The sequence below is a fragment of the Sparus aurata genome, unplaced genomic scaffold (assembly GCF_900880675.1).
Source record: "Sparus aurata unplaced genomic scaffold, fSpaAur1.1, whole genome shotgun sequence".
Classification (NCBI taxonomy): Eukaryota; Metazoa; Chordata; class Actinopteri; order Spariformes; family Sparidae; genus Sparus; species Sparus aurata.
The window spans coordinates 9,274-16,911 of record NW_022045229.1 but is presented as its reverse complement, the minus strand read 5'-3'; the positions used below and the strand labels follow the sequence as shown (position 1 = coordinate 16,911).

At 42.3% G+C, this 7,638-nt stretch overlaps 1 long non-coding RNA gene across 1 annotated transcript; it reads right to left on the bottom strand.

Moving 5' to 3' along the window:
• Positions 1-3,913: 3,913 nt before the first annotated feature.
• On the bottom strand, positions 3,914-5,286 carry LOC115578223 (uncharacterized). The gene is made up of 3 exons (XR_003983408.1): positions 5,188-5,286; positions 4,748-4,882; positions 3,914-3,934 (listed from the first exon to the last, which is right to left on the bottom strand). It is a non-coding gene; the product is annotated as an uncharacterized LOC115578223 (long non-coding RNA).
• Positions 5,287-7,638: the final 2,352 nt, after the last annotated feature.

The window sequence follows — 7,638 nt, the reverse complement described above, 5'->3', positions numbered from 1 at the left end:
TAACTTACCTTCGGAACCAAGACCCAATGAACAGCGCTGGGCTGTGAATCCAGTTAAACGTGCTGGCTAAACTTTTTCTCCTCTCTGCTGTGTGTGTGAACACTGTGCATGCACAGCTTTCACTACTGATTGACTGTTACCCGCTCTGCCTGTAACCAATCAGATGGTGCTGTGGGCAGGACAATGCTGGAGACAGAGTAGGGGCAGCAGACAGAGAGGCTCGGCTGCATCAGAGCCAAAATAACCCAGTTTTAAATTGATCTCTTATCGGCCGTCGGATAAAAAAAAAAGGCCGATGCCGATATATGTCAAAATGCCGAATATCAGCGCCGATAATCGGCCCAACCGATAATCGGTCGATCCCTAGTTTCAAGTCTACATTGTGGACTCTCCAGTCCAACAGACAGATGCTTCACTCCTGAATCCTGCAGGTTGTTGTTACTCAGGTCCAACTTTCTTACACTAGAGGACTGGGAGCTGAGAACTAAGGACAGAGCTTCACAGCTTCTCTCTGAGAGTTCACAGACACTCAGCCTGGAGCGTGAACAGTGAAAACGACATCAGGTGATACAGTATTTATAATATCATTGTAGCACATGTGAACTTGCTTTCTGTTTTACTCCAATATGTCGGAGATATGAAAAATCAACAAGCGTAAATCTGGAATAAACAGACATGAAACAATATTAAGGAGCATGGTTTTAAAACACAAGAGTTCTGACATAAGACAGAGAATTGAATTCAAACGTTTAAGAAATAGCAAAATAATTTGAGACAAAAAATGAACTATCTGACCTGAGAGTTTCAAGTCTACATTGTTGACTCTCCAGTCCAGCAGACAGATACTTCACTCCTGAATCCTGCAGGTTGTTGTTACTCAGGTCCAGCTCTCTCACACTAGAGGACTGGGAGCTGAGGACTGAGGACAGAGCTTCACAGCTTCTCTCTGATAGGTCACAGACACTCAGCCTGGAGCGTGAACAGTGAAAACGACATTAGGTGATACAGTATTTATAATATAATTGGAGCACATGTGAACCTGCTTTCTGTTTTACTCTAATATGTCGGAGATGTGAAAAATCAAGAAGACTAAATTAGGATCAAACAGACATTAAAGAATAATAAGTAGCATGGTTTCAAACACAAGAGTTCTGACATAAGAAAGAGAAATGAATTCAAACGTTTAAGAAATAACAAATATAATTTGAGACAAACTATAAAACTATCTGACCTGAGAGTTTCAAGTCTACATTGTGGACTCTCGAGTCCAACAGCCAGATACTTCACTCCTGAATCCTGCAGGTTGTTGTTACTCAGGTCCAGCTCTCTCAGACAAGAGGACTGAGAGCTGAGAACTGAGGACAGAGATTCACAGCTTCTCTCTGAGAGGTCACAGCCACTCAGTCTTGATGAGGAATAATGAGCAGAACAAGAAAATTATGTCTATTTGGGTGAATAACAGCACATTAACTGCATTCTGGTGAAACTTATCGACACTTACAGAACTTTGTTGGAGGCTTTGACCACTGACAGCAGCCTCAGAAGAGCCTCCTCTGAAACAGAGTATTTCTTCAGGTCAAACACGTCCATATTTGTTTCTGATGACAGTAAGATGAAGACCAGAGCTGACCACTGAGCAGGTGACAGTTCATCTGTGGAGAGACGTCCTGAACTCAGGTACTGTTGGATCTCCTCCACCTGAGAACGATCTTTCAGTTCATTCAGGCAGTGGAACAGATTGATGCTTCTCTCTGGAGACAGATTCTCACTGATCTTCTTTTTCATGTACTCAACTGTTTTCTGATTGGTCTCCGAGCAACTTGGCATCTGTGTCAGCAGACCTCGTAGGAGAGTCTGATTGGTCTGCAGTGAAAGACCCAGGAGGAAGCGGAGGAACAAGTCCAGGTGTCCATTTGGACTCTGTAAGGCCCCGTCTACAAAACCCTGGAGGTACTGTGTCAATGCAACTTCGTTTTTTCCTGCTTCAGTCTCCTGGGAGTTGATGAGATGTACTGGGTGAGGTTTGTCTCTGAATAGTTTAGACCACCAGGATGTTGACTGCTTTTCTTCTACCGGCAGATTGACTCTAGAGGAGATGAACATGAGATGGACATGAAGAGCAGCCAGAAACTCTTGAACACTCAGATGGATAAAGCAGAACACCTTGTCCTGGTCGAGTCCTCTCTCTTCTCTAAAGATCTGTGTGAACACTCCTGAGTACATTGAGGCTGCTCTGATATTGATGCCACACCCTGTCAGGTCTGATTCATAGAAGATCAGGTTTCCACTCTGCAACTGATCAAAAGCCAGTTTTCCCAGAGACTCAATCATCTTCTTGCTCTCTGGAGTCCAGTGTGGATCTGTCTCAGCTCCTCCATCATACTTGACATTCTTCCGTTTGGCCTGAACCACCAGGAAGTGGATGTACATCTCAGTCAGGCTCTTGGGCATCTCTCCTCCCTCTCTGGTCGTCAACACATCCTCCAGAACTGTAGCAGTGATCCAGCAGAAGACTGGGATGTGGCACATGATGTGGAGGCTTCGTGATGTCTTGACGTGGGAGATGATTCTGCTGGCCTGCTCCTCATGTCTGAATCTCTTCCTGAAGTACTCCTCCTTCTGTGGGTCAGTGAACCCTCTGACCTCTGTCACCATGTCAACACACCCTGGAGGGATCTGATTGGCTGCTGCAGGTCGTGTGGTTATCCAGAGGCGAGCAGAGGGAAGCAGTTTCCCCCTGATGAGGTTTGTCAGCAGCACATCCACTGAGGTGGACTCTCTAACATCAGTCAGGATCTCAGTGTTGTGGAAGTCCAGAGGAAGTCGACACTCATCCAGACCGTCAAAGATGAACACAACCTGAAACTCTTCAAACCTGCAGATTTCTTTGGTTTCAGTGAAGAAGTGATGAACAAGTTCCACCAAGCTGAACTTTTTCTCTTTCAGGACATTCAGCTCTCTGAACGTGAATGGAAATGTGAACTGTATGTCCTGTTTGGCTTTGTCTTCAGCCCAGTCCTGAGTGAACTTCTGAGTTAAGACTGTTTTCCCGATGCCAGCCACTCCCTTTGTCATCACCGTTCTGATTGGTTCATCTCTTCCAGGTGAGGTTTTAAAGATGTCTTCTTGTCTGATTGTTGTTTCTGGTCTGTCTGTTTTCCTGGATGCTGTTTCAATCTGTCTGACCTCATGTTCATCATTGACCTCTGCAGTCCCTCCCTCTGTGATGTAGAGCTCTGTGTAGATCTGATTCAGAAGGGTTGGGTTTCCTGCTTTAGCGATCCCCTCAAACACACACTGGAACTTCTTCTGAAGGCTAGATTTAAGTTTACGCCGACAAATTGCAGCAAGATGTCCTAAACGAACACAGAACAAAAGTAGCACATATTAACATGTTTTTCCTCCATTTGTTGAGACATTACAAATTGTCTCATTGATCCAACATGTTAAATCTTTAGTGAAATGCTCTCACTGCTCTGCAGACAGTCAGCCAGCTCCTCCTGCTTCATTCTCCTCAGGAAGTGAAGTGTGATCTTCAGAAATGCCTCTCTGCTGCTCCTCCTCTGCTCTTCATCCTTACCGTCCAACACCTCCTCACCCTCCCTCTGACTCTCTAAGTATTCAGAGCAATCTGAACTCAGAACCTTCTGGATCTTCTTTATCTCATTCTTCACAAAAGTGACAATGTTCTCCTCCAGCAGCTGAAACAGAATATCATGTGCATGACAACATTTAACATCATGGAGCCAAAGATCAGATCCATGTTGGACAGATTCATCACTGGTCTGTAAAGTTCAGCATGTAGATTATTGTGAACAGACTGGATGTAAAAGTAGTTGTTGTTCATGTACAGACCATAAATATGGAGTCCAGGTGGGTCTGATGCTGCTGGACAGACGGACCTCTGGAAACCTCTGAGCTCTCCTGGTCGACTCTGTGGAGGAATCATGAAGAATCAGTCACATTGTGTCTGCAAAACTTTGAATCTGATACCAAAAAACTAAATTACTGGTTTGTTTTTTGTAAAAACTTGATTTTGATATTTAATTTGTCTGATTTGTGACATGAAATACATTTATTGACTTCTGTGTGATTATCGACACAACGGCCTAAATATAAAGATAATACTGAATTCTTCATTTGTAAACATAAGTCATGACATGTAGACATGACTTGCAGTAAGAAAAAAATACTTCATGTCTGAGTTTCAAAGTGCTCCATGTAACTTTAGACATATTTGTAGAACTTTATTATTTTTTGCATATTTAATAAATATTGTAAAACTGTAAAATGTTCCATCTTCAGTTCATATCTTTGTCTCAAGTGTTTGAACTATATTTTAGGGACCAGAAAATAAGTCATTTGTTTTTATATATTTTATATCTAATCAGCCGATGTATCAGTTATCAAAGTTTTTTACTCTTCATATGGGTTTCAGTATCGGCACCATGAAGTCCAGTTGGGTCGGGCCCTTGTAACGTCAGATATAACACACAGCCCTTCCTCTCCTCAGCAGCAGGCTCAGATTTCAGCAGGAGGTGAGTCACTGCTGTTTGTCCGCAGGAGGAACACTGTCCTGTCAGAGTTGTTTAGGGACGGACAAGAAGAAATGTGAACCTGTCCTTTAATACTAATCCTGCTCTGACCTCCATCATCACTCTGAGAACATGAAGACCATCAGGACAACTGGGCAGACTGGATTTAATGAGGACAAACATCAACAGAGAGCAACAGGACAACAACTTACTGTCTGTCTGAGGAATGATCTTGTTTGAAATCAATGTTTGCATCCTTTGACCCGTCACTCTTGAGGGAAACACAGCTGGGATCAGGTCCAGGTCCAGGTCCAGGTTCAGGTCCAGGTCCAGTAGAGACTGGTCTCCTGTTGGACAGAGAAAAAGACCACCAGAGATGTTAATTCACTTTCTAGTCTTCAGACACAGAAGCTTCTGTTCATAAAATAGTGGAAAACATCAGGAATAAACCTTCAGAGAATATTGGACCAAACTAATTCAATAAAGTGAAATGAAGAGTTGAAGACTGGTTCTATTGGGGAGCTTTCTAAAGTGAGAATATGAATTTAAGTGAAGAAGAACGAAGCTGAAAATAAACATCAGGTTTCAAAAAACATCTTTCTCCACAGTTAAAACATGAATCAGTCACATATTAATGTTATTAACAGCTCACCTCTTTAAAGCAGGAGCTGGTTGATCTTTAAAATTAATATAATCCCCAATTGACTTGTCACTCTTGAAGGACACACAGCTGGGCTCAGGTCCAGGTCCAGGTCCAGGTCCAGGTCCAGGTCCAGTGGTTTTAGAGGGAGGGCCTCCCTCCTCTCTGTCCTCACACTGATTCATGCTGCTCATCTCACACACACTTTCATCTGGAGAGGAAACACAAATCATTCATCTGCACATCAACTGAAATCAGCCTTTGGGTCAGAAACACTCTTGAAGGACAAAATGTCTGAAAGTCGACTTCCTCTTCTAACATTTAAACTCAGAGCACATTATTCCACAACTCACTGAATCTATTAATACATATTTCACTAAATGGCTGCTACAGGACATCAAACCAAAACTAAATCATATCATTAAATCATTTGTATTCTGTTTTTACTGTTCTCTACTAATAAAGTCGCTCACAGCAGTGACGTGAAATCTGGAGACAAATGAGAAAATGTCTTCTGACAAATAAAGAGACAGTGGACTGATCCAGGACCTGTCTTCACTGATCCGCAGGGAGGAAAGTGATGTCATCAGTCTGAGTTTTATTTCAAAATAAAAGACTTCTGTCACACAGCAACACCAGTGACTCCAGAGGACGATCTCTCATTATATGTTTTGTAATAGTTCCTTTGAACTTTATTTATGTAATTTCTACGTAAACCTTTTAAACATATTAAACAGTATAAAAACAGTCACTGTCCTTCTGTACGTGACTGTGGAGACTTTCTGTGGAGCTTGGAGTTTTAAATAACTGATTTAAAACAAATACTGACAAGTTGATTTAACCAAGAGGCAGAAATTGTTCTAATAACCTGTTGTGTTATTATAAAATATGAAAGTCTCAGGTGTGTTCAGGTGAGTTTTGTCTGTAGAGGCTATGACGCCTCTAACTGACGTCACGTCTCCTGTCAGAACATCAGCTGCTGGGCTTGGATCAGTCCACTAGATGACGTCACGACGCTGTGGTGGAGTCAACACACACGTTTCTCTGATATCTTTTAATCTAAAAGAGTCAATCTGGTCATCTGTTGTTTATTTAAAACATTTATCTGCAAAGTAAAAATTAGAATCTCTTCCTCTGAGAAGTAATCAGGAGCAGAAATACTCAAGTAACGTAACGGGCACTTTAAGTACTGAGAGCCGACGTGTTCCTGCTGACTGTTGCTCAGTGATGAAGTTATATTTGTATTAATCAAATAAAGCTTCAGACTCCTGGATGTCCTCTTACTGCCTCCTCATCAGTCCTGGACTGTAAATACAACCAAAGATTATTCACCGACACCAACAGCTGCTCTGCAGCCGCGTTTAGTGTGTCACACAGCGGGAGAGCGGCGGCTCGTCTCGGCCTCCTCCTCAGGCTGATTCAGACAGATGTGTGTCCGGACGCTCCGAGTTTAAACTTATGAATTTGGAGAAATAAACGACCGAGCTTCACTTTTTGTGCTGTTTCCGGTGTAACATTGAACAGTAGAGCTTGTGTTAGCGAGTCGAACATGTCAGAGTCATTACATTACCTTCAGCTGGAGGTTCAGACGGAGAAAACTATCTGCGACACAACTGTCAGAGAAAGTGAAAGTAAACTGTGAGGAGGAAACACCCAGAGAGGCGTGTGACTGACTGGGAGTCTTCCTGTTAGACTGAGGGGGCTGCAGCACGACCCACAACGAGCCGAACACATGCCGAATTTACAAGAAGGCCCAAATAATGAAGAATCAGTCACAAACAGCTTCACTGAGTTAATAAAAGTTTCCTAACACAAAAACTCACTAAATGGAGAGATTTCATAAGGGAGCCTGGGGGTTGTCTTTCCCTCTTCGCCTCCTGGCTGTTGATGTGACTTGTAACATGTTGGTGTTCGTGTTTGTCCTCTGCTGTCGTAAAAAAAACGTTCTCAGATTGTTGTAAATGATCGTTAACAACCACAGGAAGCATCTAAAATGTGTGCGGGACAATCTGACGAGGTTCTGGAGGTCCACATCTCAAATCAACAGACTACATGTCAGTTCATGTGTTCTGGTTCCTTTTAATACAGCATGAAAACAATATTAATTATTTGCAATTTCACCTGGACACATATTAGAGGATTTCTAAAATATACAGAAATTTATTTGATGACTAATTGTAGTAAAAGTACTCGATTACTTTCCACCAGCACACTGACAGAGACAACATGATGATGATACAAGTAGAGTTTTATATTCAGCTACTTTAGCAGAGGAGAAACATTTCAGTGATCGTGTGTAGTGTTTTCAATCATCTCATCTGATCTGATCTCATGTGTGCGGATCCAATAACAAATCAATACATTCATACTTAAGCTGTGCTGTTGTACTGACTACTTTAACTGTGTGGCAGCTCTTTATTTACTGCAGCAAAGGATTATGGGTATATCTACCCCTCATTATTC